Consider the following 11,121-nt stretch of genomic DNA (forward strand, 5'->3'; position numbering starts at 1 on the left):
TCGGTCTCATCTCTCCGGTCCTCAGCTGCACGCCCGGGTTGCATTCACGGTCCCATCATCCCGGTCCAAATGGACGAACATATCATGCTGTCACGCCCGGGTTGCCTACTCCCGTCCCACAGTCCGGTCCTCTCGTTTCTCTCTTCTCTTTTTTTTTTTTTTTTTTTTAGCTAACCTTTCTCTTCAACCATACCACACTAGCTTCTTGTCTTCTCTATCCATGGTTCCCATTCTCCAAGGTTCACTTCACTTCAACTCGAAAAAGAAATCCTAATGCAATATTTACAAGGATAGACATGGGACTTCCTCCCAAGTGAGCTTGTTTAAAGTCTCTAGCTTGACTTTGCTTCTTTTGAGACTAGGTTGAGGTGGGTTCAGAAAGTGGAATTGAGAATCCATCTTCCTTTGGTGTAGTACCCAAATAGAGCTTCACTCTTTGTCCATTCACTGTGAACTCTCCTCCATTCTTATCCCAAAGAACCACTGCCCCATAAGGCTTAACTTCCTTGATCTTAAAAGGTCCAGACCACCTTGATTTGAGCTTCCCTGGAAACAACTTCAGCCTAGAGTTGTAGAGGAGTATCTGATCATCAGCTCTTAACTCTCTCTCTTCAAAATGTTCTTGTCATGAAAGGCTTTGGTTCTCTCCTTGTAGATCCTTGAGTTCTCAAAAGCATCCATCCTAATCTCATCAAGCTCATGAAGCTGAAAAAGTCTCTTTTCTTTTGCACTCTTGATGTCAAAGTTCAACAATTTCACAGCCCACAATGCCTTGTACTCAAGTTCTACTGGTAGATGACAAGCTTTCCCATACACAAGGTTGAAAGGGGTGGTTCCCAATGGTGTCTTGTATGCTGTCCTATAGGCCCAAAGTGCATCATCAAGCTTGTCTGACCAATCCTTCCTCTTGGCTCCCACAATCTTCTCCAAGATACCCTTGATCTCTCTGTTAGAGATTTCAACTTGACCACTGGTTTGAGGGTGATAAGGGGTTGCAACCTTGTGTTTCACTCCATTCTTCTTGAGAAGATTCTCAAAAAGTTTGTTGATGAAATGTGAGCCTCCATCACTTATCACCACTCTAGGAACTCCAAACCTTGGAAAAATGATGCTCTTAAACATCTTCAACACCACTCTTGAGTCATTTGTAGGACTTGCAACTGCTTCAACCCACTTAGACACATAGTCTACAGCCACTAAGATGTACTTGTTGCCATAAGAAGAGGGGAAAGGTCCCATGAAGTCTATTCCCCAAACATCAAATACTTCCACTTCAAGAATTGGGTTTTGAGGCATTTCATTCCTCTTTGTGATGTTCCCTCTCCTTTGGCAAGAATCACACCTTGAGATGAACTCTTGTGTGTCCTTGAACATATGAGGCCACCAAAATCCAGCTTGTAGAACCTTAGCCACTGTCTTGAAAGTTGCAAAATGCCCTCCATATGAAGAACCATGGCATTGTTGTAGGATTCCATCAACCTCTTCTTCAGCCACTGCCCTTCTATAGAGATGGTCTTTGCAAAGGATGAAAAGAAAAGGTTCATCCCAATAGTACCTCTTCAACTCCTTGTAGAACTTCTTCTTGGAATAACCTTCAAGTCTTAATGGTTCCTTTCCTGTGACAAGGTAGTTCACAAAATCTGCATACCAAGGCTCCTTCTCCTTAGACGCCTTAACCTCTTCAAGCTTCTTGCCCGTTTCACACACTGCAACCACTGCCCTGATGGCCATGACCTGTTCCTCACGAAGCCCTTCATCAATGGGGGTTTCACCTTCAATCCTCATCCTAGATAAGTGATCAGCTACTCCATTCTCAATGCCCGGCTTGTCTCTAATCTCCAAGTCAAACTCTTGAAGCAAAAGGATCCACCTCAAAAGTCTTGGCTTAGCATCTTTCTTGGCCAAGAGGTGTCTCAAAGCTGCATGATCAGTGTAGACAATAACCTTTGACCCAACCAAGTAGCTTCTGAACTTCTCAAAGGCAAATACAATGGCTAGCATCTCCTTCTCAGTTGTGGAATACTTCACCTGAGCATCATTCAAGGTTTGGCTAGCATAGTAGATCACATGAGTCTTGCCATCCTTTTTCTGCCCCAAAACAGCTCCAACAGCAAAGTCACTTGCATCACACATAATTTCAAAGGGGAGACTCCAATCAGGTGGCTGAACAATAGGAGCATTGACCAAATTGTTCTTCAGCTCCTTGAAAGCTTCAAGACAATCTGAATCAAAGCTGAAAGCGGCTTCTTTGCATAGCAGCTTGGTTATTGGCCTAGCAACCTTTGAGAAGTCCTTGACATATCTCCTGTAGAACCCAGCATGGCCAAGGAAACTCCTTATGTCTTTCACAGTCTTTGGTGGAGGTAGACTAACCATCACCTCAATCTTAGCCTTGTCCACTTCGATGCCTCTTTCTGAAATCTTGTGTCCAAGTACAATCCCCTCTTTGACCATGAAGTGACACTTCTCCCAGTTCAGCACAAGGTTGGTGTCTTCACATCTCTGTAGGACCCTGCACAAGTTGGACAAACAAGCAGAAAACGAAGATCCGTAGACAGAGAAGTCATCCATGAACACCTCCACAACATCCTCAATGAGATCAGAGAAGATAGATCATGCACCTTTGAAAGGTGGCTGGAGCATTACATAACCCAAATGGCATCCTTCGATAGGCAAAGGTACCATAGGGGCATGTGAATGTCGTCTTCTCTTGATCATCGGGATGTATGGGGATTTGGAAGAACCCTGAATACCCATCAAGAAAGCAATAGAAAGGATGGTTTGCAAGTCTCTCAAGCATCTGATCAATAAATGGCAATGGAAAATGATCCTTTCTAGATGCAGAGTTTAACTTTCTATAATCAATGCACATCCTATGTCCAGTTACAGTTCTAGTGGGGATCAACTCATTCTTATCATTTTTCACAACAGTGATACCACCTTTCTTTGGAACCACATGCACAGGAGATACCCATTTACTATCTGAGATTGGGTAAATAACACCTGCATCTAAGAGTTTGAGAATCTCCTTCTTTACAACTTCTTTCAAATTAGGGTTTAACCTTCTTTGATGCTCAATAGAAGTCATTGATTCATCCTCTAGATGTATCCTATGCATGCACAAAGAAGGTGATATCCCTTTGATGTCATCTAGAGAATACCCTATTGCTTTCCTAAACTTCTTAAGTGCACTCAACAGTTGAGACAATTCAAGTTCAGTAAGCTCACTACTCACAATGACAGGGTAAGTCTCATTAGGGCCAAGGAAAGCGTACCTTACACCATGGGAAGGGGTTTAAGCTCCACCTTAGGCGCTTTGAGTTCATCCCAATCCTCTTGGTGACTGTCCTTTTGTTGAGTGGATGCTGCCTCTTGATGAACCACTTGTTGAAGCGCCTCATACTGATCCTCACTCTCAAACCCTCTGTGTGAATCCAGCATCCTTCCATAAGCATCACTTTCCTTGTTCTCAACCACTTGGACTCCTCTATCAACTGTCAAGGCATGCTGTAGAGGGTCCTCAAGTGCTAACTCTTCAAGCAGCTCATCAGCTAGAGCTTCCATTTCCTCTATGTAGAAGATCTGCCCTTGGATGGTTGGCCTCTTCATTATCTCATTGATGTCAAAGTGGAGGATGTGCTCCTTACCCAAGTGAAGATCAATCTTTCCCTCCTTCACATTTATAATTGCTCCTGCTGTGGCCAAGAATGGTCTTCCAAGGATCAAAGGATCTCTAGCTTCCTCATCCATCTCTAGCACCACAAAGTCAGTAGGGATTTCACAATTTCCCACCATCACAGGGAGATCTTCCAAAATTCCAATGGGAAACTTCACTGAGCGATCAGCAAGCACCAAGGAGAGTTTGCACTTCTTGTAGTGGCTAAACCCAAGCTTCTTGGCTACAGATAAAGGCATGAGACTAACACTAGCTCCCAAGTCACATAGGCACCTTTCAAACATCAGAGGACCAATGGCACAAGGTAGAGTGAAGCTTCCTGGATCTTCTAGCTTCTTAGGGATTGTCAACCTCTTAATGATGGCACTGCACTCATGAGTAAGAACCACCATTCCTTCCATTTCTTTCTTCTTAGCAGCCACAGCATCCTTCAAGAACTTGCTATACTGAGGAACAAGCATGAAGGCATCTATGATGGGCATTGTAATCTGCACTTCACTCATCTGCTTCTCAAAGAGTGCCTTGTACTTCTCCAATAGTTGCTTCTTGAATCTTCCTGGAAAAGGTAACTTAGGCTCATAGGGAGGAGGGACAAAAGAAGTATCTTTTGATGTAGCTCCACCTTGCTTCACTGTTCTCTTCTCCTCTCCAACCTTTCCTTTACCCTTAGCTTCCACAATCTTTTCCAGAATTTCCTCATCAACCTTCTCATCAACAATAACTACCTCATCATCAATGTTGATGGCAACCTCCCCACCCTGTTTCTCACCATCCTTGGTGAGTACTCTTGGAGGCAACTCTTTACCACTTCTCAAAGTGATTGCCTTCATTGTTTCTTTGGGGTTTTGCTCAGGTTTTCCAGGTAGGGTTCCTTGTTGGCGACTAGGCTGAGAGTTCATAGAAGCAAATTGGCTCTCCAAAGCCCTGATCTTGTTGTTCAGCTCTGTGTAGCTACTGTCAATCTTGGAGTGCACTGTCTTGAACTCATGCCCAATATCCTTTGCAACTCTAGACTGAGCTTCCATGATCTGCTTGAACATTGACTCCATGTTTGAATCAGGAGCCTTGGACTGAGATGAGCTTCCTTGAGCTTGAGTAGACTGATTTGTGTTACCAAAACCAGGAGGGCATTTTGCCTTTGCTGATAGTTCCCTTGTTGAGTGGTTTGCTTAGGTTGGTATCCTCCTTGCTGGTTGTTTTGATAAGACCTCGGCTGGTAGTTGTTGTACTGAAAGTTAGGCTCCTTTCTGTACCATGTACCATTGTTGTTGATGAAGCAAAGTTCTTCTTGCCCTTCCAAACCATCAACCTCATTCACCTTAGGAGGAACCTCTTGATTAGGATCACCAACAAAGCTAACCTGCTCCTTCTTGGATTGGTTTGAAAGAACCAAATCCAACTTGTCTTGCAATGATTTGATATCCTTCTTTGTCTGCTGATCCTCACCTCTGCTTGCTCTATCATACTCCTCATTGTAAACTGAGTCACTCTTTGCCATGTTCTCCACCAGCTCCTCTGCATCCTGCTCAGTTCTGCCCAGGAAGAAACCATTGCTAGCTGTGTCAAGCCTGTTTCTGCAAGATGGGAGAACTCCCCTGTAGAAGGTGCTAAGCAAGCTTTCCTTGGTGAAACCATGATGAGGACACTGAGCAATGTAGCTGTTGAATCGTTCCCATGCTTCACCAAAACCTTCAAGATTCCTTTGTTGAAATCCTGAAATCTCATTCCTAAGCTTTGCAGTTCTTGAGTTAGAGAAGAACTTGGTGAGGAAGGCTTCTTTGCACTCATCCCATGTTCGGATGCTATCTCTTGAGAGACCCTTCTCCCATGTGTGAGCTTTATCTCCCAAAGAGAATGGAAACAGCCTAAGCTTCAATGCATCTTCAGAAACACCATTTATCTTGATGGTGCCACACAGCCGATCAAAGTTGTCCAAGTGATCTAGAGGATCTTCCAAAGCAAGCCCATGGTACTTGTTGCTTTGGATCATGTTGATCAAGCTTGACTTGATCTCAAAGTTGTTGTTCTCCACAGCTGGTGCTCTAATGCCAGCCCTATTTCCATGGATGTTAGGCTGATCATGGGCACCAATTGCTCTAGCTTGGCGCTGTGGATGTCGTGGTCCAAGGTTGGCAGCTCCTTGACCATCTTCAGCAGCTCTATCTTGAGGCAGGTTCTCCATGTCAAACCCCAACCTCTGAATGTGAGCCTGTTGCTCTTCTTCCCTTCTTCTTCTCACAATCTCCCTCTCAAGTGCAGAAATGTCTTCAACAATGGGAGCAAGGCTTGATAAACCTCTACTCCTCAAGTTCATACACCTGAAAAGTCAAAGAGAGAAAAGAGGCAAGAATCAATATCACAATAGAAAATAAAAATGATTTAGTCTCAAGCAAGTTACTAAATCCCAATGTCACAATCAACTTAGAAGTTGGCAACGGCGCCAATTTGATAACAGGATTTTGCTAAGATCCTATTCAAATGTTGAAGTATAAAGGATGTCAATCCAATTCTAAGAGAACATGAAGCACTAGGAATGCAAGACCATGCTTAAGCTAAATGCTATCAAGATATGATGAGAGAACTATACTAAATAGGACTAAAAATGCAACAAAGCAAAAGACTTTCTTTGATTATGAGATGAGAGGACTCATGGGATAAGGGAATATGACTTTGGGTGATCAAACTCAAACTAAGGTGCTAGCTTTCAATCAATCTATCTACCTTAGACCTAGACACAAGACTAAACAAACTTTATCTCTAAATGAATGCTCATTTGCTTCCAAAACTCAAGCATCTAATCTCTTAGGTTGAATGTTTAGGAAGCAATCATTAAAAATAAGTCTAATAGCCATCTTAACACCTTTAACAACAAATCTCTTTGGTAGAGTATGTTAAAAGCTTAGGAGAGTTGGTTCAGACATTTCATCAAACACCTTGTGGGTGGGAAATGTCTAGAACTCAACTTTAGAGAGGCCAGCCCTAAAGAAGCATTAAAAACACTCTACTAGCAAGGAATAAGAAGGATCTACACCTAAACACCTTAGATCAAGCCTAATCACCCTTAATCTCCCTAACCCATGAATCCAAAAGTGGATCTACTCACTAATCACCATGATTACTCTTGAACCCATGAGGTTTCCAAGCTTAATCATGTTTAAGAAAGATCAATAAGAAATTATAAACACTCAAGAAACACAAGAAGATGATGATTTGATTCAAGGAAAGAACTTTCACCAAAAGTTTTGTGTTTCTTAGAGAGAAAATAAGATAATCCTCCAAAATAGAGATTACAAAGTATTTATACTTAGGTTTAGGGTAAAGAGAGATACATATGATAAAAGACTAGAAGTGCCCTTGGATAAGGCTAATTTAGAACTTCAAAATAGTGTTTAAAATGACCCAAGGTCGAATTGGGTCGAACCGGACCGGTTTGAGAAAACCAGCCTCGACCAATCTCTCACTCAAGGTCGCCTCACGCCCGGCTTGTGCTTTCCCGGTCCTGCAATCCGGTCCTTGCTCTTCACGCCCGGCTTGTGCTTCCCGTCCTCGTCTCTCCGGTCTTCGCCTTCACGCCCGGCGATGGTTTCCCGGTCTCGTCTCTCCGGTCTTGCCTTCACGCCCGGGATGGTGATTCCGGTCTCGACCATTCCGGTCCAGTCGAGTCTAAGAGAGTACTTGCTTGGCTGAGCATCATTCTTCACCTCCTTTGGATCTTTGAACTCTCAAACACTTCACATCATCTCATAGTATGCTCCAACACCTGATAGGGACATATGAATGCAATATGGATCCTAAAGACACTAAGATCTAAGCTATATGATCAAAATGCACAAGATATGAAAGCTAAAACATGTAATTATGCAAGATATCAAACCCGATCTAACACAGAAGCTTTATTTGGAAACTATTCGTGGGAATAACCAGGAAGTTTTAATAAATTCATAGGAGTGTGGTGAGTAAGAATGATCCCCTTTCTATCCATATGATTCCAGATTAGCATGTTCGGACTATGGCAATATCTTCATGATTCTTATCAAACCGGATGAACCATGATCTAAGAAGCTTTATTTAAAACCACTAATCAGTGGAGAATAACCAGGAAGTTGAATAAATCTCATAAGTGTTGTGAGCAAGAAGATATCCCACCTTCTATCTAGATGATTCCAGATTAGCTTGTTCGGACATATGGAATATCTTCATGATTTCTTATCAACCAGGATGGAAAAATATGTAAGAGCATGATTGGGAACAATATCAGTGGAGAATAACCAGGAGTTGAATAAATCTCATAGGAGTTGTGAGTAAGAAGATATCCCCACTTTGTATCCAGATGATTCCAGATTAGCCTGTTCAAACATATGCCATTATCTTCATGATTCTTATCAAACCAGGATGAACCACGATCTAAGAAGCTTTATTTGGAACCACTATTCAGTGGAGAATAACCAGGAAGTTAAATAAATCTCATAGGAGTTGTGAGTAAGAAGATATCCCACTTTCTATCCAGATGATTCCAGATTAGCCTGTTCGGACATATGGCAATATCTTCATGATTCTTATCAAACCAGGATGAACCACGATCTAAGAAGCTTTATTTGGAACCACTAATCAGTGGAGAATAACCAGGAAGTTGAATACAAATCTCATAAGTGTTGTGAGCAAGAAGATATCCCACCTTCTATCCAGATGATTCCAGAATTAGCCTTTCGGACATATGCCATTATCTTCATGATTCTTATCAAACCAGGATGAACCACGATCTAAGAAGCTTTATTTGGAACCACTAATCAGTGGAGAATAACCAGAAGTTGATAAATCTCATAGGAGTTGTGAGTAAGAAGATATCCCACTTTCTATCCAGATGATTCCAGATTAGCCTGTTCGGACATATGGCATTATCTTCATGATTCTTATCAAACCAGGATGAAACAATATCTAAAAGCTTGATTGGGACCAATAATCAGTGGAGAATAACCAGGAAGTTGAATAAATCTCATAGGAGTTGTGAGTAAGAAGATATCCACTTTCTATCCAGATGATTCCAGATTAGCCTGTTCGGACATATGCCATTATCTTCATGATTCTTATCAAACCAGGATGAACACGATCTAGAAGCTTTATTTGGAACACTAATCAGTGGAGAATAACCAGGAAGTTGAATAAATCTCATAGGAGTTGTGGGTAAGAAGATATCCCACTTTCTATCCAGATGATTCCAGATTAGCCTGTTCGGACATATGGCAATATCTTCATGATTCTTATCAACCAGGATGAACCACGATCTAAGAAGCTTTATTTGGAACCACTAATCAGTGGAGAATAACCAGGAAGTTGAATAAATCTCATAAGAGTTGTGAGTAAGAAGATATCCCACTTCTATCCAGATGATTCCAGATTAGCCTGTTCGGACATATGCCATTATCTTCATGATTCTTATCAAACCAGGATGAACCAGATCTAAGAAGCTTTATTTGGAACCACTAATCAGTGGAGAATAACCAGGAAGTTGAATAAATCTCATAGGAGTTTGTGAGTAAGAAGATATCCCACTTTCTATCCAGATGATTCCTATTAGCCTGTTCGGACATATGGCAATATCTTCATGATTCTTATCAAACCAGGATGAACCACGATCTAAGAAGCTTTATTTGGAACCACTATTCAGTGGAGAATAACAGGAAGTTGAATAAATCTCATAGGAGTTGTGAGTAAGAAGATATCCCACTTTCTATCCAGATGATTCCAGATTAGCCTGTTCGGACATATGGCAATATCTTCATGATTCTTATCAAACCAGGATGAACCACGATCTAAGAAGCTTTATTTGGAACACTAATCAGTGGAGAATAACCAGGAAGTTGAATAATCTCATAAGTGTTTGAGCAAGAAGATATCCCACCTTCTATCCAGATGATTCCAGATTAGCCTGTTCGGACATATGCCATTATCTTTATGATTCTTATCAAACCAGGATGAACCACGATCTAAGAAGCTTTATTTGAACCACTAATCAGTGGGAATAACCAGGAAGTTGAATAAATCTCATAGGAGTTGTGAGCAAGAAGATATCCCACCTTCTATCCAGATGATTCCAGATTAGCCTGTTCGGATATATGCCAATATCTTCATGATTCTTATCAAACCAGGATGAACCACGATCTAAGAAGCTTTATTTTGGAACCACTAATCAGTGGAGAATAACCAGAAGTTGAATAAATCTCATAAGTGTTGTGAGCAGAAGATATCCCACCTTCTATCCAGATGATTCAGATTAGCCTGTTCGAACTATGCCATTATCTTCATGATTTTTATCAACCAGGATGACCACGATCTAAGAAGCTTTATTGGAACCACTTATCAGTGGAGAATAACCAGGAAGTTGAATAAATCTCATAGGAGTTGTGAGTAAGAAGATTCCCACTTTCTATCCAGATGATTCCAGATTAGCCTGTTCGGACATATGCCATTATCTTCATGATTCTTATCAAACCAGGATGAACCACGATTAAGAAGCTTTATTTGGAACCACTAATCAGTGGAGAATAACCAGGAAGTTAATAAATCTCATAGGAGTTGTGAGTAAGAAGATATCCCACTTTCTATCCAGATGATTCCAGATTAGCCTGTTCGGACATATGGCAATATCTTCATGATTCTTATCAAACCAGGATGAACCATGATCTAAGAAGCTTTATTTGGGAACCACTAATCAGTGGAGAATAACCAGGAAGTTGAATAAATCTCATAAGGTTTGTGAGTAAGAAGATATCCCACCTTCTATCCAGTGATTCCAGATTAGCATGTTCGGACATATGCCATTATCTTCATGATTCTTATCAAACCAGGATGAACCAAGATCTAAGAAGCTTTATTTGAACCACTAATCAGTGGAGAATAACCAGGAAGTTGAATAAATCTCATAGAGTTGTGAGTAAGAAGATATCCACTTTCTATCCAGATGATTCCAGATTAGCCTGTTCGGACATATGGCAATATCTTCATGATTCTTATCAAACCAGGATGAACCACGATCTAAGAAGCTTTTATTTGGAACCACTAATCAGTGGAGAATAACCAGGAAGTTGAATAAATCTCATAAGTGTTTTGAGTAAGAAGATATCCCACTTTCTATCCAGATGATTCCAGATTAGCCTGTTGGACATATGGCATTATCTTCATGAATCTTATTCAAACCAGGATGAACATGATCTAAGAGCTTTATTTTGGACCACTAATCAGTGGAGAATAACCAGGAAGTTGAATAATCTCATAGGAGTTAGGTGAGCTGAAGATATCCCACCTTTCTATCCAGATGATTCCAGATTAGCCTGTTCGGACATATGACCATATCTGCATGATTATTATCAAACCAGGATGAACCACGATCTAAGAAGCTTTATTTGGAACCACTATCAGTGGAGAATAACCAGGAAGTTGAATAACTC

The 11,121-nt window shown here is 41.2% G+C and overlaps 1 non-coding gene across 1 annotated transcript; it reads left to right on the plus strand.

Moving 5' to 3' along the window:
- Positions 1 to 5,304: 5,304 nt before the first annotated feature.
- Positions 5,305 to 5,411, plus strand: LOC130506548 (small nucleolar RNA R71). Its single transcript, XR_008942051.1, has one exon. It is a non-coding gene; the product is annotated as a small nucleolar RNA R71 (small nucleolar RNA).
- The last annotated feature ends 5,710 nt before the right edge of the window (positions 5,412 to 11,121 follow it).

This window comes from Raphanus sativus, unplaced genomic scaffold (assembly GCF_000801105.2).
Source record: "Raphanus sativus cultivar WK10039 unplaced genomic scaffold, ASM80110v3 Scaffold3395, whole genome shotgun sequence".
Taxonomy (NCBI): Eukaryota; Viridiplantae; Streptophyta; class Magnoliopsida; order Brassicales; family Brassicaceae; genus Raphanus; species Raphanus sativus.